General features: G+C 46.0%; 1 protein-coding gene across 1 annotated transcript in view; it reads left to right on the forward strand.

Moving 5' to 3' along the window:
- Positions 1-257: 257 nt before the first annotated feature.
- The window catches only part of ankfn1 (ankyrin repeat and fibronectin type III domain containing 1), an 87164-nt gene continuing 64568 nt past the window's right edge, over positions 258-22853 (forward strand). The window contains exons 1-3 of the mRNA XM_034559369.1: positions 258-323; positions 9769-9950; positions 19663-19700. The gene's annotated coding sequence lies outside the window, so the exon portion shown is untranslated. The remainder of the gene's footprint in view (positions 324-9768; positions 9951-19662; positions 19701-22853) is intronic.

Consider the following 22853-nt stretch of genomic DNA (forward strand, 5'->3'; position numbering starts at 1 on the left):
TCGTTTCTGGCCGCATCGCTCCTCCCCATCCTCTCCTCAACCCCGGCTGCAGCAGGAGACTCCACCCCCTCCCCCACCCCCTCCCTCACCCCCTCCTTAACCCCCTCCCTCACCCCCTCCCTCACCCCCTCCCTCACCCCCTCCCTCACCCCCTCCTTAACCCCCTCCCTCACCCCCTCCTTAACCCCCTCCCTCACCCCCTTCCTCACCCCCTTCCTCACCCCCTCCCTCCCCCCCCTCCCCCACCACCACCGGGTTCAGCGTCAGGAAGCGGCGGCGGCGGCTCGCTGCAAGTCCTGGAGGCCTCCACTGGAACTCTGCAGGTATATATATACATTTATTCATATACAGTATATATATTTATTCATACATATATATATTTTTCATATACGTATATATATATATATATATATATATATATATATATATATATATAATAGTTATTGATATAATAGAAGAATAATAGATAAAAGTGAGACGTCTGACTGGCGGGCTTGTTTATTCTGTCCTGGGGCTTCTGCTTCCTGTCCTTTAGCTCCACCCTTCTGGAGAATGATAATGAGCTTCCTGTTGATCTGATTACAGCCCGGATTCTTTTAATTTTTACAAAACCTTTATTTAACAATCAGTATCTCAGAACAAAACGTGTTAAAGACGAGAACAACAAGTCAACACAGCGTCTTCATCGTTCTCTCAAAGCAGCGTTGAATATTAATTTGTCTCCACAACATTTCACATCCTTAGAGCTCCAGTTCTGATCCTCCATGTTGTTCATGCTTTGGATCCATGTGGAGTCATCCAGACTCTAGCTCTGACTCAGGACTTGAAGACAGGAAGTGCTTCAAACCAGACTCTGACTAAGGACTTGAAGACAGGAAGTGCTTCATCCAGACTCTGACTAAGGACTTGAAGACAGGAAGTGCTTCATCCAGACTCTGGCTCTGACTCAGGACTTGAAGACAGGAAGTGCTTCATCCAGACTCTGACTAAGGACTTGAAGACAGGAAGTGCTTCATCCAGACTCTGGCTCTGACTCAGGACTTGAAGACAGGAAGTGCTTCAAACCAGACTCTGGCTCTGACTCAGGACTTGAAGACAGGAAGTGCTTCAAACCAGACTCTGGCTAAGGATTTAAAGACAGGAAGTGCTTCATCCAGACTCTGACTAAGGACTTGAAGACAGGAAGTGCTTCATCCAGACTCTGGCTCTGACTCAGGACTTGAAGACAGGAAGTGCTTCAAACCAGACTCTGACTAAGGACTTGAAGACAGGAAGTGCTTCATCCAGACTCTGGCTCTGACTCAGGACTTGAAGACAGGAAGTGCTTCAAACCAGACTCTGACTAAGGACTTGAAGACAGGAAGTGCTTCATCCAGACTCTGACTAAGGACTTGAAGACAGGAAGTGCTTCATCCAGACTCTGACTAAGGACTTGAAGACAGGAAGTGCTTCATCCAGACTCTGACTAAGGACTTGAAGACAGGAAGTGCTTCATCCAGACTCTGGCTCTGACTCAGGTCTTGAAGACAGGAAGTGCTTCATCCAGACTCTGGCTCTGACTCAGGTCTTGAAGACAGGAAGTGCTTCATCCAGGCTCTGACTCAGGTCTTGAAGACAGGAAGTGCTTCATCCAGACTCAGAGACATGGAACATGTGAACAGTTGAATATTTAAAACATAAAGAGACTTGTTAGTTTTTCCAACATTGGTCAAACTTGTTGAGTATTTAGATTCCGGTGTTTGAGACTAACGTAAACCTCCCGTGACACGAACATGACCTGTGACCTCTCAGATGACCTCTGACCCTGTGGTGTCTGGTTCACAGCCCAGAGGACAGACTGCACAGGTCTCTTCTGGGTTCATTTACTCCCTGTCCACTAGAGGGAGACGTTAATGCCGGTAGAGACAAGAAGAAGAAGAAGAAGAAGAAGAAGAAGAAGAAGAAGAAGAAGAAGAAGAAGAAGAAGAAGAAGTTTAAGAGTCCTTTATTCCACTATCGCAAGAAAACAGCAAGAACACTCTACACCTTCATTGAAAACCACGTAAATAAAACAAACAAACATACGACCAAATAACAAACAAACAAACAAAAAAATATATAACCAAAGAAAAACGCAAACAAAAAATAAACAACTCCAAAATTCAAAAATGTACCAGCAGCTCACCACTAGTACCCACTGAGCATAGCATGCTCCCAGTAGTCCATTTATCCCTAAACACCTGTACATTGTCCACAGCCTGGTAGTAGGCGTGTTCCACCCTGAGTCGGGCTTTCAGCAGTCCCTTCAGAACCCTCACCGGATCCTCACTGCCGGCTCCCCTTGCTCGATTCTTCCGTGTCAACCAGATGGCCAACTTGGCAGAACCAGACACAAAGTTCACCAGTGTGTGGACAGCCTTCTTATTTGTGCAATATTTCGGCCCAAAAATAAACAAAGTGAAAGAAAAGTCCTCTCCAAGACCCCGAAACCATCCCTTCAAAAGCTCAAAAAGGCCTGAGAGCCGAGGACACTGAACAAACAGGTGTTCCAGGGTTTCCGCCTCACAGCAGAAAAAACACTCCTCCCCAATGTGTGGATCCAGGTGTGCCCGGTATCTATTCGTGGCTATAGCCCCGTGCACTACCCTCCACTGGAGGTCTGCCGTCCGCTTCTCAATAGGAAGTTTGTACAAGCACCTCCAGCTGCCTTTTGGGGACGAAGCTGGGCCAAGGTACTCGATCCACCTCGACTCCTTCAACCCCGCCAGAGAGCGCAAGTTCACAACCTTAACACACACTTCATAGATGGCTTTCTTTCCTACCGCCTGAAACTTGCCCAGACGAGGGGTTGCGAACGTCAGCAGCATATTCTCCCCCTCCTGCCAGTCCCCCACAGCTGGGGCAATGAGCAGGGTGGGGGGGGTGTACTCCATCCCTTCATCCCACCGGTCAGACAAAGCACGACTTCCTGCAGCAGCTCTTAGGTGCCGCGGCAGTGCGGCACAGACCTCCTCCACCATCCTGTCAGTCAGCCTGACAGACGTGATGTTAGCGTTCTGCCTGAAGCTGTTGATGACATCTTCACCAAGTGTCCCATCTTAGTGCAGCCGGCTTCTCTCAGCCGCGTTCGCATACTGGCAGACTGCAGTGTTTGAGTGCTTATGAAACTGTTGAAGAACAAAGGTTCCTCCAGCAGCCACACGCCCGGAGTCTCATCCGCTTCACGTGAGATGTTAAGAACATGCCAGGCCTGCAGAACAGAGCTGTAAAACGGCGTTAGACCGGACAGGTCCACTACTTCAGGCTGTAAGAGAAAAAGCTGTTTATCATACCCCAACCGCCCGGCTCTTCTCAGTAGCAGTCGAGCAGCATCTATCCAGCTGGGGCCACAGCCATAGAGCAGCCTCTGTGTAGTCCGAAGTCTGAAAGAGGCAATCTTGGACTGGATATCGATGAGACCCTGCCCCCCCTCTGCCACCGGCAGATAGAGAGCTGCCGCACGAACCCAGTGCCGGCCAGACCAGAAGAAGTCCATGACAGACTTCTGTATCTCTGTCATGAGGCCACTTGGTGGTGTCAGCGCAATGAGCCTGTGCCAAAGAGTCGAGGCAACCAAATTATTAGCAACCAGAACCCTTCCCCTATATGACAGCTGGGGCAGTAACCATCTCCACCTAGAGAACCGAGCACACACCTTCTCCTTCACTCCCACCCAGTTCCTTTTCTGATACTCCTCAGAGCCTAAAAACACACCCAACACCTTTAGTCCCTCTTTCCCCCACTGGAGCCCTGCAGGCAGGTGAGGCACAATCTGCTGTCTCCACTGTCACAACAAAGCTTCAGATTTTTCCCAGTTCACCCGTGCAGATGAAGCCTTCTCATAAAGAGACAGAGTATCCCTCAGACAGTGAACATCTCCCTGGTCCCTGATGAAGATGTTTACATCATCAGCATACGCAGACACAGCGAGGGGACGCAAAGACTGGAAGACCCAGGCAGTGAAAACCCAGCGAGTCGACTTCTCAACCTGCACAACAGTGGCTCAAAAGCAAGGCTGTACAGCTGCCCTGAGATAGGACAACCCTGCCTTATCCCCCGCCGTACAGGGATCGGTCGACTCAGCCCAGCTCCCATCTTCACCATACATTCAGCACCCTTATACAACAAACCCACCCACGCCACAAAACCCTCACCAAGCCCAAAAGCCCTAAGTGCAGAGAACAGGTAAGTGTGGTTAACCCTGTCAAAAGCCTTCTCTTGATCCAGTGAAACAATGCCAACATCTACATCATGGGATTTACACACATCAAGCACATCACGCATTAGAAAAATATTGTCCATGACTGTTCTCTCTGGGATACAGTATGTTTGGTCACTGTCTACAACTACTTCCAGGTAGTCTCTTAGTCTGTTGGACAAGGCTCTGGAAAGCACCTTATAGTCTGTACAAAGCAGGGCCACTGGTCTCCAGTTCTTAAGAAGAGCCAAGTCGCCCTTCTTGGGCAGCAAGGAGAGGACCGCCCGCTGGCAGGAAACAGGTAGTGATCCTGTTTGAAAACATTCCACCAACACACAATGTAAGTCAGAACCAACGCTGTCCCAGAATTGTTTAAAGAAGTCTGTGGAGAGGCCGTCAATTCCCGGAGTCTTTCCTGAAGACATCTGCTTCACAGCAGCCGTCAGCTCCTCCAGGGTCAGCTCTCCATCCAGCGCCGTCCTCTCTGAAGGACTGAGCTGTGGAAGACCCTCCAGGAGCTCCTTACGGCTCTCCTCACAGCATTGCTCTTCCCCAAACAGAGAAGCGTAGAAATCCACAGCATGGGTTCTCATCTCTCCTTGGTCAGTGGTTACCCTGCCTCCTGGGAGCTTCAGGCAGGCCATTCGCTTCCTTTGCGCCGTCGATTTCTCCAGATTGAAAAAAAACGAAGTTGGGGCATCCATGTCCTTCAGTTGGAGAAAACGGGACCTAACTAGGGCTCCCTTCACCCTCTCATGCAGGAAGGAGCTCAACTCCGACCTCCTCTCCTTCAGCAGTCGACCTGCACCGGGATCCGGGTCTCTCTGGAAGCCCTCCTCGATGCTCTTTATGTTGGCTTCCAGGTCTTTGACAGCAGACTTAATTCTCGTGGTGGTGTTTGCGGTGTACTGCTGGCAGAACACACGGATTTGTGCTTTCCCGACATCCCACCATTGCTTCAGAGAATTGAAACGAACTTTTTCAGTTCTCCACTGCTGCCACAGAACCCTAAAACTCTGACAAAAAGTGTTATCCTGCAGCAGTTTATCATTAAAATGCCAGTAAGAATGAACCCTTTCACCTGGTGAGGTCATCAGAACTAGACTGACGAGGTGGTGATCGGTGAACCCAACTGGACTAATGGTGCTGTTTTTAATCCTAGAACTGAGACTATGTGAGATGTAGATTCGGTCCAGCCTGGCTGCGCTTATCCTGTTGTTGGTGACCCTAACCCAAGTGTACTGCCTATTTTGTGGGTGTTTTACTCTCCATGTATCCAACAGATCCAACTGTGTGATGACATGATGGAGACTCTGAGCTGACTGTGGGTGTGGCTCCCCACTGTTCCTGTCTATAGCGAAGTCTAAAGTGCAGTTAAAATCCCCTCCGATGATCAGCTGCTCCTGCTGGCAGCTCTGCAGCTCGCTTTGCAGCATCGTAAATAAGCGGGCTCTCTCTGGCCCCTGATTAGGTGCATATATGTTGGCAAAGCAGTAGACCGAGCCCTCTATCTCTGCCCTCACCAACAGCAAGCGACCCTTCACCACCTCTGTGACGGACAGAACTGCGGCATTAGCCGCTGTTCTGAACAGCACAGCTACCCCGGCACTGAGATTGGTGCCGTGGCTCAGGGTGCAGGAGCCCTCCCACCATAATCCCCAGTCCACTTCATCTGCTGGAGTGGTGTGAGTTTCCTGCAAAAAGAGGACGTCTAACCTTTTTTGATTAACAACTTCCATTACTAACGCCCTTTTTTTCCCATCCCTCCCCCCATTTATGTTTAGAGACCCTAAATTAAAGCTCTGCATAGGAAGGTGAGAGGATAGAAAGGAAACAAGACAATACAAAGAAACAGAAGGAAAAAACCAGTGTGACACATGATCATAAACTGTTTACTTTGCGTTTTTTAACCTTTCTCGCCCCCTTCCTTCCTACCGTGACTTTCCTCAGTAATGTGATGTGCTTCTTCAGACGAAACCTCTTCCGCTCGCTTAAGAGATCCAGCCCCACCTGTCTCTGCACCACCCCGGCAGACCGGATGAACTTCTCGATATCGCTGAAGTAGTCGCCCACATTGGCAGATTTATTGAAGGTTTCATCTAAGAACGCATCTATCTCTTCTAGCGAATACAGGTCTGCGGCTTTAGTGCCTGTTTCAGAGCCCGATCCAGAATCTGAACCGCTCTGGTACTCCATGTCCTCAGCCTCACAGGACAGCTGGCTGTTGGACACAGCTCCTCCACCCTGTCCTTCCTCTGAGGCTCTGCTCTGACCTCCAGCCGCAGAACCTGGAGCTGCCTCTTCACAGCCTGCCTGTGATGGTGCTGTGGTACCATCTGCAGTGAGGTTCTCAACCACAGGAGACACGCCCTGATCTTTCTTGTCCACATTATTATTATAATTATTATCATCAACGGATGCACCACTAACTGGACCAACTACAGCCCCAACAACAGGACCCGCTAAGTCAGCGAGGTCCACCCCAACAACAGGACCCGCTACGTCAGCAAGGTCCACCCCAACAACAGGACCCGCTACGTCAGCGAGGTCCACCCCAACAACAGGACCCGCTACGTCAGCGAGGTCCACCCCAACAACAGGACCCGCTACGTCAGCGAGGTCCACCCCAACAACAGGACCCGCTACGTCAGCGAGGTCCACCCCAACAACAGGACCCGCTACGTCAGCGAGGTCCACCCCAACAACAGGACCCGCTACGTCAGCGAGGTCCACCCCGACAACAGGACCCGCTACGTCAGCGAGGTCCACCCCGACAACAGGACCCGCTACGTCAGCGAGGTCCACCCCGACAACAGGACCCGCTACGTCAGCGAGGTCCACCCCAACAACAGGACCCGCTACGTCAGCGAGGTCCACCCCGACAACAGGACCCGCTACGTCAGCGGGGCCCACCCCGACAACAGGACCCGCTACGTCAGCGAGGTCCACCCCGACAACAGGACCCGCTACGTCAGCGAGGTCCACCCCGACAACAGGACCCGCTACGTCAGCGAGGTCCACCCCGACAACAGGACCCGCTACGTCAGCGAGGTCCACCCCAACAACAGGACCCGCTACGTCAGCGGGGCCCACCCCGACAACAGGACCCGCTACGTCAGCGAGGTCCACCCCAACAACAGGACCCGCTACGTCAGCGAGGTCCACCCCGACAACAGGACCCGCTACGTCAGCGAGGTCCACCCCGACAACAGGACCCGCTACGTCAGCGAGGTCCACCCCAACAACAGGACCCGCTACGTCAGCGGGGCCCACCCCGACAACAGGACCCGCTACGTCAGCGAGGTCCACCCCGACAACAGGACCCGCTACGTCAGCGAGGTCCACCCCGACAACAGGACCCGCTACGTCAGCGAGGTCCACCCCGACAACAGGACCCGCTACGTCAGCGAGGTCCACCCCGACAACAGGACCCGCTACGTCAGCAAGGTCCACCCCAACAACAGGACCCGCTACGTCAGCGAGGTCCACCCCGACAACAGGACCCGCTACGTCAGCGAGGTCCACCCCGACAACAGGACCCGCTACGTCAGCGAGGTCCACCCCAACAACAGGACCCGCTACGTCAGCGGGGCCCACCCCGACAACAGGACCCGCTACGTCAGCGAGGTCCACCCCGACAACAGGACCCGCTACGTCAGCGAGGTCCACCCCGACAACAGGACCCGCTACGTCAGCGAGGTCCACCCCGACAACAGGACCCGCTACGTCAGCGGGGTCCACCGCATCAACGGCGGGGCCGGCCGCGAGAGCAGCCGCAGCCGCACCAGCGGAACCCGCCGCGTCCGCGGCGACTGCCGCAGCGATCGCCGCGTCCGCGGCCAGGGCTTCCGCACTCTTCTGCTGCTTATGCGGACACAAATAGCGCTTGTGACCCACGTCTCCACACTCAAAACACTTGATCTGCCCCGAGCTCGCATACACCATGTACGACCCGTCCAGGTGCTTCACCCGGAACGACACCTCCAGGGTCTGAGTCGGCGAGTCCAGAAACATGAAGGCCTGCCGTCTCAGAGACAGCACGTGCCTCAGTTTGGGGTCCTTACAGCCCAAACTAATCGTTTTAAATCCGCTCGCGAACTTCCCAAACCTGCACAGTTCAACCTCTAACAGCTCGTTCGGTATGAACGGCGGAACACCGGAGACGGTGACCCGCGTGGTGGAGCTGAGAGCGGGGACACCTGCACAAAGCTGCCCCGAATAAACACTCCTCTTTCCACCAGCTGGTGGACACAAGCCTCGCTCTTCATGAACACGACCACCGCCTTGTTCATCCTCGAGGTGAAGGAAAGGTTGTCGTGTCCGACCTGCTCCCCGACAGCCAGCAGCACCTCCTCCACCGACACGCTGCTGTCCGGCGGAACGACCCGGGCTCCCTGCCGGAGGGTCGGGCGTGACGTCTCAGAGGACGCCATCCCCCCACACAACCCCCAAGAACACACTACTACCTGCTCTGTACCTCACCCGATCATGCGCGAAGACGGAAAACACACAAGAAGAAGAAGAAGAAGAAGAAGAAGAAGAAGAAGAAGAAGAAGAAGAAGAAGAAGAAGAAGAAGAAGAAGAAGAACTCCTGGTGTCACACCGAGAGGACATGACAGAGAGAGAGACTCTCTTTGTCTGTCCATCCTCTCCTCTCTCATCCTCTCCTCTCCTCTCTCGTCCTCTCTCGTCCTCTCGTCCTCTCCTCTCATCCTCCCCTCTCGTCCTCTCCTCTCTCGTCCTCTCCTCTCTCGTCCTCTCGTCCTCTCCTCTCCTCTCTCGTCCTCTCGTCCTCTCCTCTCATCCTCCCCTCTCGTCCTCTCCTCTCTCGTCCTCTCCTCTCTCGTCCTCTCGTCCTCTCCTCTCTCGTCCTCTCTCGTCCTCTCCTCTCCTCTCTCGTCCTCTCCTCTCATCCTCCTCTCTCGTCCTCTCCTCTCTCGTCCTCTCGTCCTCTCCTCTCTCGTCCTCTCCTCTCTCGTCCTCTCCTCTCCTCTCTCGTCCTCTCCTCTCTCGTCCTCTCCTCTCTCGTCCTCTCCTCTCCTCTCTCGACCTCTCCTCTCCTCTCTCGTCCTCTCTCGTCCTCCTCTCTCGTCCTCCCCTCTCATCCTCCCCTCTCGTCCACTTATCTCCTCTTACCTCCTCTCCTCCTCTTCTCTCCTCCTCGTCCTCAATGTGGCCATGTGTTGTGTTCACTGTCACAAGAGAGAATCGGTTTCTGTGGACTTGTCTTCAGACCAAAAACATGTCAGAATAAAACACCGTAAAAGAGTTTTATTCTCAACAGAAATTCTCATAATTGTAGGTAATTTCCTTCAAAATAAAAGCTCAGAGTAGCTGCAGGAAAACGCACATCCAGGGAGCCTCCTCGTGCAGTTTTAATGCAGCGGATCAGCTGGTCGGCAGGCGGGAAACCTGATCCCTCACACACACACACACACACACACAATTCATTGTTTGTAATTCAAAAAAGCCTGTAAAAGAAAATCCTCGAGAAATAAAAGTGTGTGTGTGTGTTCAGTAACAGCAGGGTGTCTCTGGTTTCTCTCGTCCAGGTTCGGTCCAGCGTGACTTCTGGTCACCTGATCCGGCGTTGCGAGGGGGAGGTGGGAGGAGCCTCCCCCTCGGCGAGGCGCCGTGGCCCGGCGTCCTGAGGAAGACGGTTTCGGTTGACGAGCCTCACCTGAGACTGCAGAGTCGGCTTGATCGCGGCAGGAAGAAGAGCCGCAACATCTACGTGAGTCATTCTGTACGTTTTCACCTTCATGATCGTGTGTTTGAACCACTAAAGAACATGAACAGGTTTCAGGGTCTGTTGGTTTGTACTTCAGCATTTAGGCCCGCCGCCATCTTGGTTTTGGTGTTCGCCATTTATGTCTGGCGCCGTCAGTTTTTTGTCCGTCACCATATTATCGTTTGCTTTTTATCGACCATAATTTACTAAATGCAGCTTTAACACATGACGCATAGACTTCTATACAACCAGAGGAATCGCCCCCTGGTGGTCAGGAGAGAAAATGCAATAGTAGTAGTCATCTTTACTGCAGTAGAAGTCATCTTTACTGCAGTAGAAGTAGTCATCTTTACTACAGTAGTAGTCATCTTTACTGCAGTAGAAGTCATCTTTACTACAGTAGTAGTCTTCTTTACTACAGTAGAAGTAGTCCATTTTACTACAGTAGTAGTCATCTTTACTACAGTAGTAGTCCACTTTACTGCAGTAGAAGTCCTCTTTACTACAGTAGAAGTCCTCTTTACTACAGTAGTAGTCCTCTTTACTACAGTAGAAGTCCTCTTTACTGCAGTAGTAGTAGTCCTCTTTACTACAGTAGTAGTCATCTTCACTGCAGTAGAAGTCATCTTTACTACAGTAGTAGTCATCTTTACTGCAGTAGAAGTAGTCCATTTTACTACAGTAGTAGTCATCTTTACTACAGTAGTAGTCCACTTTACTGCAGTAGAAGTCCTCTTTACTACAGTAGAAGTCCTCTTTACTGCAGTAGTAGTCCTCTTTACTGCAGTAGTAGTAGTCCTCTTTACTGCAGTAGAAGTAGTCCTCTTTACTACAGTAGTAGTCCACTTTACTGCAGTAGAAGTCCTCTTTACTACAGTAGAAGTCCTCTTTACTACAGTAGAAGTAGTCATCTTTACTGCAGTAGAAGTCCTCTTTACTGCAGTAGTAGTAGTCCTCTTTACTACAGTAGTAGTCCTCTTTACTGCAGTAGAAGTCCTCTTTACTGCAGTAGAAGTCCTCTTTACTACAGTAGAAGTCCTCTTTACTACAGTAGTAGTCCTCTTTACTGCAGTAGAAGTAGTCCTCTTTACTGCAGTAGAAGTCCTCTTTACTGCAGTAGAAGTAGTCCTCTTTACTGCAGTAGAAGTCCTCTTTACTACAGTAGTAGTCCTCTTTACTACAGTAGTAGTCCTCTTTACTACAGTAGTAGTCCTCTTTACTGCAGTAGAAGTAGTCCTCTTTACTACAGTAGTAGTCCTCTTTACTACAGTAGTAGTCCTCTTTACTGCAGTAGTAGTCCTCTTTACTGCAGTAGTAGTAGTCCTCTTTACTACAGTAGTAGTCCTCTTTACTGCAGTAGTAGTCCTCTTTACTGCAGTAGTAGTAGTCCTCTTTACTACAGTAGTAGTCCTCTTTACTGCAGTATAAGTCATCTTTACTACAGTAGTAGTAGTCCTCTTTACTACAGTAGTAGTCCTCTTTACTGCAGTAGAAGTAGTCCTCTTTACTACAGTAGTAGTCCTCTTTACTACAGTAGAAGTCCTCTTTACTACAGTAGTAGTCCTCTTTACTGCAGTAGAAGTCCTCTTTACTGCAGTAGTAGTAGTCCTCTTTACTACAGTAGTAGTCCTCTTTACTGCAGTAGTAGTCCTCTTTACTGCAGTAGTAGTCCTCTTTACTGCAGTAGTAGTAGTCCTCTTTACTGCAGTAGAAGTAGTCCTCTTTACTACAGTAGTAGTCCACTTTACTGCAGTAGAAGTCCTCTTTACTACAGTAGAAGTCCTCTTTACTACAGTAGAAGTAGTCCTCTTTACTGCAGTAGAAGTCCTCTTTACTGCAGTAGTAGTAGTCCTCTTTACTACAGTAGTAGTCCTCTTTACTGCAGTAGAAGTCCTCTTTACTGCAGTAGAAGTCCTCTTTACTACAGTAGAAGTCCTCTTTACTACAGTAGTAGTCCTCTTTACTACAGTAGTAGTCCTCTTTACTACAGTAGTAGTCCTCTTTACTGCAGTAGAAGTAGTCCTCTTTACTACAGTAGTAGTCCTCTTTACTACAGTAGTAGTCCTCTTTACTGCAGTAGTAGTCCTCTTTACTGCAGTAGTAGTAGTCCTCTTTACTACAGTAGTAGTCCTCTTTACTGCAGTAGTAGTCCTCTTTACTGCAGTAGTAGTAGTCCTCTTTACTACAGTAGTAGTCCTCTTTACTGCAGTATAAGTCATCTTTACTACAGTAGTAGTCCTCTTTACTACAGTAGTAGTCCTCTTTACTACAGTAGTAGTCCTCTTTACTGCAGTAGAAGTAGTCCTCTTTACTACAGTAGTAGTCCTCTTTACTACAGTAGTAGTCCTCTTTACTACAGTAGTAGTCCTCTTTACTACAGTAGTAGTCCTCTTTACTGCAGTAGAAGTAGTCCTCTTTACTACAGTAGTAGTCCTCTTTACTACAGTAGAAGTCCTCTTTACTACAGTAGTAGTCCTCTTTACTGCAGTAGAAGTCCTCTTTACTGCAGTAGTAGTAGTCCTCTTTACTACAGTAGTAGTCCTCTTTACTGCAGTAGTAGTCCTCTTTACTGCAGTAGTAGTCCTCTTTACTGCAGTAGTAGTAGTCCTCTTTACTGCAGTAGAAGTAGTCCTCTTTACTACAGTAGTAGTCCACTTTACTGCAGTAGAAGTCCTCTTTACTACAGTAGAAGTCCTCTTTACTACAGTAGAAGTAGTCCTCTTTACTGCAGTAGAAGTCCTCTTTACTGCAGTAGTAGTAGTCCTCTTTACTACAGTAGTAGTCCTCTTTACTGCAGTAGAAGTCCTCTTTACTGCAGTAGAAGTCCTCTTTACTACAGTAGAAGTCCTCTTTACTACAGTAGTAGTCCTCTTTACTGCAGTAGAAGTAGTCCTCTTTACTGCAGTAGAAGTCCTCTTTACTGCAGTAGAAGTAGTCCTCTTTACTGCAGTAGAAGTCCTCTTTACTACAGTAGTAGTCCTCTTTACTACAGTAGTAGTCCTCTTTACTGCAGTAGAAGTAGTCCTCTTTACTACAGTAGTAGTCCTCTTTACTGCAGTAGAAGTCCTCTTTACTACAGTAGTAGTCCTCTTTACTGCAGTAGAAGTAGTCCTCTTTACTACAGTAGTAGTCCTCTTTACTACAGTAGTAGTCCTCTTTACTGCAGTAGTAGTCCTCTTTACTGCAGTAGAAGTCCTCTTTACTACAGTAGTAGTCCTCTTTACTGCAGTAGAAGTAGTCCTCTTTACTACAGTAGTAGTCCTCTTTACTACAGTAGTAGTCCTCTTTACTACAGTAGTAGTCCTCTTTACTGCAGTAGTAGTAGTCCTCTTTACTACAGTAGTAGTCCTCTTTACTGCAGTAGTAGTCCTCTTTACTGCAGTAGTAGTCCTCTTTACTACAGTAGTAGTCCTCTTTACTGCAGTATAAGTCATCTTTACTACAGTAGAAGTAGTCCTCTTTACTACAGTAGTAGTCCTCTTTACTACAGTAGTAGTCCTCTTTACTACAGTAGTAGTCCTCTTTACTGCAGTATAAGTCATCTTTACTACAGTAGAAGTAGTCCTCTTTACTACAGTAGTAGTCATCTTTACTGCAGTATAAGTCATCTTTACTACAGTAGTAGTCCTCTTTACTGCAGTAGAAGTAGTCCTCTTTACTACAGTAGTAGTCCTCTTTACTACAGTAGAAGTCCTCTTTACTACAGTAGAAGTCCTCTTTACTACAGTAGTAGTCATCTTTACTACAGTAGTAGTCCTCTTTACTGCAGTAGAAGTAGTCCTCTTTACTACAGTAGAAGTCCTCGTAGTAGTCATCTTTACTACAGTAGTAGTCCTCTTTACTGCAGTAGAAGTAGTCCTCTTTACTACAGTAGAAGTAGTCCTCTTTACTACAGTAGAAGTCCTCTTTACTACAGTAGAAGTAGTCCTCTTTACTACAGAAGTAGTCCTCTTTACTACAGTAGAAGTCCTCTTTACTACAGTATTAGTCCTCTTTACTGCAGTAGAAGTAGTCCTCTTTACTACAGAAGTAGTCCTCTTTACTACAGTAGTAGTCCTCTTTACTACAGTAGAAGTAGTCCTCTTTACTACAGAAGTAGTCCTCTTTACTACAGTATAAGTCATCTTTACTACAGTAGTAGTCCTCTTTACTGCAGTAGAAGTAGTCCATTTTACTACAGTAGTAGTCATCTTTACTGCAGTAGAAGTCATCTTTACTGCAGTAGAAGTAGTCCATTTTACTACAGTAGTAGTCATCTTTACTGCAGTAGAAGTAGTCCATTTTACTACAGTAGTAGTAGTCCTCTTTACTACAGTAGTAGTCCTCTTTACTACAGTAGTAGTCCTCTTTACTGCAGTAGAAGTCATCTTTACTGCAGTAGAAGTAGTCATCTTTACTGCAGTAGAAGTAGTCCTCTTTACTACAGTAGTAGTCCTCTTTACTGCAGTAGAAGTAGTCCTCTTTACTGCAGTAGAAGTAGTCCTCTTTACTGCAGTAGTAGTAGTCCTCTTTACTACAGTAGTAGTCATCTTCACTGCAGTAGAAGTCATCTTTACTACAGTAGTAGTCCTCTTTACTGCAGTAGAAGTAGTCCTCTTTACTACAGTAGTAGTCCTCTTTACTACAGTAGTAGTCCTCTTTACTGCAGTAGAAATAGTCCTCTTTACTACAGTAGTAGTCCTCTTTACTACAGTAGTAGTCCTTTTTACTGCAGTATAAGTAGTCCTCTTTACTGCAGTAGTAGTCCTCTTTACTACAGTAGTAGTCCTCTTTACTACAGAAGTAGTCCTCTTTACTGCAGTAGAAGTAGTCCTCTTTACTGCAGTAGAAGTAGTCCTCTTTACTACAGTAGTAGTCCTCTTTACTACAGTAGTAGTCCTCTTTACTGCAGTAGTAGTCCTCTTTACTACAGTAGTAGTCCTCTTTACTGCAGCAGTAGTCCTCTTTACTACAGTAGTAGTCCTCTTTACTGCAGTAGAAGTAGTCCTCTTTACTACAGTAGTAGTCCTCTTTACTGCAGTAGAAGTCCTCTTTACTACAGTAGTAGTCCTCTTTACTACAGTAGTAGTCCTCTTTACTGCAGTAGAAGTAGTCCTCTTTACTGCAGTAGTAGTCCTCTTTACTACAGTAGTAGTCCTCTTTACTGCAGCAGTAGTCCTCTTTACTACAGTAGTAGTCCTCTTTACTGCAGTAGAAGTCCTCTTTACTACAGTAGTAGTCCTCTTTACTACAGAAGTAGTCCTCTTTACTGCAGTAGAAGTCCTCTTTACTACAGTAGTAGTCCTCTTTACTGCAGTAGTAGTCATCTTTACTGCAGTAGAAGTCCTCTTTACTGCAGTAGTAGTCCTCTTTACTACAGTAGTAGTCCTCTTTACTACAGTAGTAGTCCTCTTTACTGTAGTAGTAGTCCTCTTTACTACAGTAGTAGTCCTCTTTACTGCAGTAGTAGTCCTCTTTACTACAGTAGAAGTACTTTTTACTGCAGTAGTAGTCCTCTTTACTGCAGTAGAAGTACTTTTTACTGCAGTAGAAGTAGTCCTCTTTACTACAGTAGTAGTCCTCTTTACTACAGTAGAAGTCCTCTTTACTACAGTAGTAGTCCTCTTTACTACAGTAGAAGTCCTCTTTACTGCAGTAGAAGTACTTTTTACTGCAGTAGTAGTCCTCTTTACTGCAGTAGAAGTACTTTTTACTGCAGAAGTAGTCCTCTTTACTACAGTAGTAGTCCTCTTTACTACAGTAGAAGTCCTCTTTACTACAGTAGAAGTCCTCTTTACTACAGTAGTAGTCCTCTTTACTACAGTAGAAGTCCTCTTTACTACAGAAGTAGTCCTCTTTACTGCAGTAGTAGTAGTCCTCTTTACTACAGTAGTAGTCCTCTTTACTACAGTAGTAGTCCTCTTTACTGCAGTAGTAGTCCTCTTTACTGCAGTAGAAGTAGTCCTCTTTACTGCAGTAGAAGTAGTCCTCTTTACTGCAGTAGAAGTACTTTTTACTGCAGTAGAAGTGGTCCTCTTTACTACAGTAGTAGTCATCTTTACTACAGTAGTAGTCCTCTTTACTGCAGTAGAAGTACTTTTTACTGCAGTAGTAGTCCTCTTTACTACAGTAGTAGTCCTCTTTACTGCAGTAGAAGTAGTCCTCTTTACTGCAGTAGAAGTACTTTTTACTGCAGTAGTAGTCCTCTTTACTGCAGTAGAAGTACTTTTTACTGCAGTAGAAATAGTCCTCTTTACTACAGTAGTAGTCCTCTTTACTACAGTAGTAGTCCTCTTTACTGCAGTAGTAGTGGTCCTCTGCTCGTCCAGTAGAAGGTAAACAGCAGCTGTTGTCGTCTCCATGACGTTCTGCTCTCTCAGTAAACATCAGATCTCCAGGAGACAGAAACATCTTAAGTCTCGTTGCTCATGACGACTCCAACCTTCTCGTCCGCGTTGTGAACCTGAGCTTCATGACGGAGCTGAGACTCAAGGGATGTCTCAAGGAACTTATCATATTATTTATTTATTTATTTATTTATATATATATATATATATATATATATATATTCCAGGACCAGGAGGTAATGTCCTCCGGTTCTCTTTCCGTCCGTCCTCTTTGATGAAATTAGACATTTTTGTAAAGTGTCTCTTAGTCGGCGGAGGGATATGACTGTGAGTCGGTTCTTCTAGGTCTCTCTTTGTTTGATGCTGACTTCAGGATTAAAGGCTCAGTTTGAGTTTTTAGAAGAAGGAGAAGGTTCCATAAGGAGGTTGATGTTTACATGATGATCTTATAATGTTGTCGTGATGTCCTCATGGTCTCATGATAACATGATGTTCTAATGAGGTCCTGGTGATGTTCTCATGATCACATGATGTTCTCATGAGGTCATGGTGATGTTCTCATGATCACATGATGTTCTAATGAAGTCATGGTGATGTTCTCATGATCACATGATGTTCTAATGAAGTCATGGTGATGTTCTCATGATCACATGATGTTCTAATGAAGTCATGGTGATGTTCTCATGATCACATGATGTTCTAATGAGGTTCTGGTGATGTTCTCATGATCACATGCTGTTCTAATGAGGTCATGGTGATGTTCTCATGATCACATGATGTTCTAATGAGGTTCTGGTGATGTTCTCATGATCACATGCTGTTCTAATGAGGTTCTGGTGATGTTCACATGATGTTCTAATGAGGTTCTGGTGATGTTCACATGATGTTCTAATGAGGTTCTTGTGATGTTCTTATGATCACATGATGTTCTAATGAGGTTATTGTGATGTTCTCATGATCACATGATGTTCTGGTGATGTTCTGGTGATGTTCTGGTGATGTTCTCATGATCACATGATGTTCTAATGAGGTTCTGGTGATGTTCTCATGATCACATGATGTTCTAATGAGGTTCTGGTGATGTTCTCATGATCACATGATGTTCTAATGAGGTTCTGGCGATGTTCTTTTAATGTTCTCATGATGAACGGCTGCATGTAAACAAGACTATTAGTGGTATATTTATTTTCATTTGCCGTGTAAACAGATGAGTAGGAATATTTGGTGGAACATCTGGAGGAAGTTTGATAATGTTCTGCAGAGTTTGAATCCAGCGCTCCATTTTATTCCTCTCACACACACACACACACACACACACACACACACACACACACACACACACACACACACACACACACACACACACACACACACACACACACACACACACACACACACACACTGCAGCCAATCACCCGTCAGTATTAATGGAAGGCTGAGAGGACTTCCTCTGACATTAAAGAGACGGCGTCCTCTCATCAGACGAACACGTCTTGACATTCACAGAAATACCAGCGGAGTGAAAGAGGAAGTGATGAAGAGCCGACGCTCTGATGTCCCGATGACCCCGACATGCACACACACACTAACGGTTCTCATACGCCACACATCAAAGAGAGATGTTAACCTGTAGTTGAACCAGTGTTTCTATCCTGGAACTAACGCTTCTTAATTAGGTAATAACAATCAGGTAATAACAATGTCATAACAATAGTATAATAACAATAATAATGTAACAACAATCAGGTAATAACAATCAGGTAATATCAATACGATAATAACAAGGTGATGACAATAAGATCATAACAATAAGGTAATATACGACGAGGAAAGAGAAGGCCGACGACGTGAAAGAGAAGAGAAGGCCGACGACGTGGAAGAAAGAGAAGAGAAGGCCGACGACGTGGAAGAAAGAAAGAGAAGGCCGACGACGTGGAAGAAAGAAAGAGAAGGCCGACGACGTGGAAGAAAGAAAGAGAAGGCCGACGACGTGGAAGAAAGAAAGAGAAGGCCGACGACGTGGAAGAAAGAAAGAGAAGGCCGACGACGTGGAAGAAAGAGAAGAGAAGGCCGACGACGTGGAAGAAAGAAAGAGAAGGCCGACGACGTGGAAGAAAGAGAAGAGAAGGCCGACGACGTGGAAGAAAGAGAAGAGAAGGCCGACGACGTGGAAGAAAGAAAGAGAATCCCGACGACGTGGAAGAAAGAGAAGAGAAGGCCGACGACGTGGAAGAAAGAAAGAGAATCCCGACGACGTGGAAGAAAGAGAAGAGAAGGCCGACGACGTGAAAGAAAGAGAAGAGAAGGCCGACGACGTGGAAGAAAGAAAGAGAAGGCCGACGACGTGGAAGAAAGAAAGAGAAGGCCGACGACGTGGAAGAAAGAGAAGAGAAGGCCGACGACGTGGAAGAAAGAGAAGAGAAGGCCGACGACGTGGAAGAAAGAGAAGAGAAGGCCGACGACGTGGAAGAAAGAGAAGAGAAGGCCGACGACGTGGAAGAAAGAGAAGAGAAGGCCGACGACGTGGAAGAAAGAGAAGAGAAGGCCGACGACGTGGAAGAAAGAAAGAGAATCCCGACGACGTGGAAGAAAGAGAAGAGAAGGCCGACGACGTGGAAGAAAGAAAAAGAAGGCCGACGACGTGAAAGAAAGAGAAGAGAAGGCCGACGACGTGGAAGAAAGAAAGAGAAGGCCGACGACGTGGAAGAAAGAGAAGAGAAGGCCGACGACGTGGAAGAAAGAAAGAGAAGGCCGACGTCGTGGAAGAAAGAGAAGAGAAGGCCGACGTCGTGGAAGAAAGAGAACAGAAGGCCGACGTCGTGGAAGAAAGAAAGAGAAGGCCGACGACGTGGAAGAAAGAGAAGAGAAGGCCGACGTCGTGGAAGAAAGAAAGAGAAGGCCGACGTCGTGGAAGAAAGAGAAGAGAAGGCCGACAAAAGATCCAGAAGAACCAGCTGCTGATTCACCAGACTTCAGAACGGCCTGCACATTTATATTTCTGTTTTGTTGTGTGTTTGTAGTTGTGCGACCTCGGTGGACAATAACAATAAAACATCTCTTCAGAAACAGAAACGGATCCTTGAGTCTTCCTCCGATCCAAGATGAGCCGAATGGATTCAGATGGTCTCCGTTCAGGTTTAGTGAATCCATAAAGGATCCGGTGAAGTCCAGAGTTCAGGTTTAGTGAATCCATAAAGGATCCGGTGAAGTCCAGAGTTCAGGTTTAGTGAATCCATAAAGGATCCGGTGAAGTCCAGAGTTCAGGTTTAGTGAATCCATAAAGGATCCGGTGAAGTCCAGAGTGGACGGCCCCCTGGTCCTCTACACACCGGTTGTGTCTTTAAGTGTGTGATGAGTGTGTGACGCTCTCCTCCTGTGTCTCCTCTCAGAGTCTGGGACCCTCCAGCAGATACGACACCAGGAAGAAGTAAGTCTTCATTTGATCCTCTTCATCTCTGCTGTTATCCTCCTCCTCTTCGTCGTCTGTGTTCTGCTCTTTGCTGCGGAGCAATAAGTCTTGATTTAATGAAGCGGGGCGCGTTTTGTCTGAAGGGAAAAGGTTTTCAGAGAGAACCAGATTATGTCAATGTGCTTATTGTTTTCCATCTTCACTCAGTCGATTACTGGGGGAGTGTTTTTATCTTTCAGCTGCTCTGAGCTCCAGGTGAGAAAGAGAGCGCTGCACCAGCAGATGAAGCATAGACTTCTATACAACCAGAGGAGTCGCCCCCTGGTGGTCAGGAGAGAGAATGCAGCTTTAACACACGAAGCATAGACTTCTATACAACCAGAGGAGTCGCCCCCTGGTGGTCAGGAGAGAGAATGCAGCTTTACCACATGAAGCATAGACTTCTATACAACCAGAGGAGTCGCCCCCTGGTGGTCAGGAGAGAGAATGCAGCTTTACCAGATGAAGCATAGACTTCTATACAACCAGAGGAGTCGCCCCCTGGTGGTCAGGAGAGAGAATGCAGCTTTAACACATGAAGCATAGACTTCTATACAACCAGAGGAGTCACCCCCTGGTGGTCAGGACTGACTCTACTACTACTGACTCTACTGACTCTACTACTACTGACTCTATTACTGACTCTACTATTACTGACTCTACTACTGACTCTATTACTGACTCTACTACTACTGACTCTACTATTACTGACTACTACTACTGACTACTGACTCTAGTAGTACTGACTATATTACTGACTACTACTACTGACTACTGACTCTACTACTGACTCTATTACTGACTCTACTACTACTGACTCTACTATTACTGACTACTACTACTGACTACTGACTCTAGTACTACTGACTCTATTACTGACTCTACTACTGATTCTATTACTGACTCTACTACTACTGATTCTATTACTGACTCTACTACTGATTCTATTACTGACTCTACTACTGACTCTACTACTGATTATATTACTGACTCTACTACTGACTCTACTACTACTGATTATATTACTGACTCTACTACTGATTATATTACTGACTCTACTACTGACTCTACTACTACTGATTATATTACTGACTCTACTACTGACTATTACTTACTCTATTACTGACTCTACTACTACTGACTACTACTACTGACTACTGACTCTAGTACTACTGACTCTATTACTGACTCTACTACTGATTCTATTACTGACTCTACTACTACTGATTCTATTACTGACTCTACTACTGATTATATTACTGACTCTACTACTGACTCTACTACTGATTCTATTACTGACTCTACTACTGACTCTACTACTACTGATTCTATTACTGACTCTACTACTGACTCTACTGACTCTACTACTGATTATATTACTGACTCTACTACTACTGATTCTATTACTGACTCTACTACTACTGATTCTATTACTGACTCTACTACTGATTCTATTACTGACTCTACTACTGATTCTATTACTGACTACTACTACTGATTATATTACTGACCCTACTACTGACTCTACTGACTCTACTACTGACTTTTACTGACTCTATTACTGACTCTACTACTACTGACTCTACTGACTACTACTACTGACTACTGACTCTAGTATTACTGACTCTATTACTGACTCTAGTATTACTGACTCTATTACTGACTCTACTACTGATTCTATTACTGACTCTACTACTGATTCTATTACTGACTCTACTACTGACTCTACTACTGACTCTACTACTGATTATATTACTGACTCTACTACTGACTCTACTACTACTGATTATATTACTGACTCTACTACTGATTATATTACTGACTCTACTACTGACTCTACTACTACTGATTATATTACTGACTCTACTACTGACTATTACTTACTCTATTACTGACTCTACTACTACTGACTACTACTACTGACTACTGACTCTAGTACTACTGACTCTATTACTGACTCTACTACTGATTCTATTACTGACTCTACTACTACTGATTCTATTACTGACTCTACTACTGATTCTATTACTGACTCTACTACTGATTATATTACTGACTCTACTACTGACTCTACTACTGATTCTATTACTGACTCTACTACTGACTCTACTACTACTGATTCTATTACTGACTCTACTACTGACTCTACTGACTCTACTACTGATTATATTACTGACTCTACTACTACTGATTCTATTACTGACTCTACTACTACTGATTCTATTACTGACTCTACTACTGATTCTATTACTGACTCTACTACTGATTCTATTACTGACTACTACTACTGATTATATTACTGACCCTACTACTGACTCTACTGACTCTACTACTGACTATTACTGACTCTATTACTGACTCTACTACTACTGACTCTACTGACTACTACTACTGACTACTGACTCTAGTATTACTGACTCTATTACTGACTCTAGTATTACTGACTCTATTACTGACTCTACTACTGATTCTATTACTGAATCTACTACTGATTCTATTACTGACTCTACTACTGATTATATTACTGACTCTACTACTACTGACTCTACTACTGACTCTACTGACTCTACTATTGATTACATGACTGACTCTACTACTGACTCTATTGACTCTACTACTGATTCTATTACTGACTCTACTATTGATTACATGACTGACTCTACTACTGACTCTATTGACTCTACTACTGATTCTATTACTGACTCTACTACTGATTCTATTACTGACTCTACTACTGACTCTATTGACTCTACTACTGATTATATTACTGACTCTACTACTACTGACTCTATTACTGACTCTACTACTGACTCTATTACTGACTCTACTACTACTGACTATTACTGACTCTACTACTGACTCTATTACTGACTCTACTACTACTGACTCTATTACCGACTCTACTACTGATTCTATTACTGACTCTACTACTACTGACTCTATTACTGACTCTACTACTGACTCTATTACTGACTCTACTACTACTGACTCTATTACCGACTCTACTACTGATTCTATTACTGACTCTACTACTACTGACTCTATTACCGACTCTACTACTGATTCTATTACTGACTCCATTACTGACTCTACTACTGACTCTATTACTGACTCTACTACTGACTCTATTAC

Source organism: Cyclopterus lumpus, chromosome 19, assembly GCF_009769545.1.
Source record: "Cyclopterus lumpus isolate fCycLum1 chromosome 19, fCycLum1.pri, whole genome shotgun sequence".
NCBI lineage: Eukaryota > Metazoa > Chordata > Actinopteri > Perciformes > Cyclopteridae > Cyclopterus > Cyclopterus lumpus.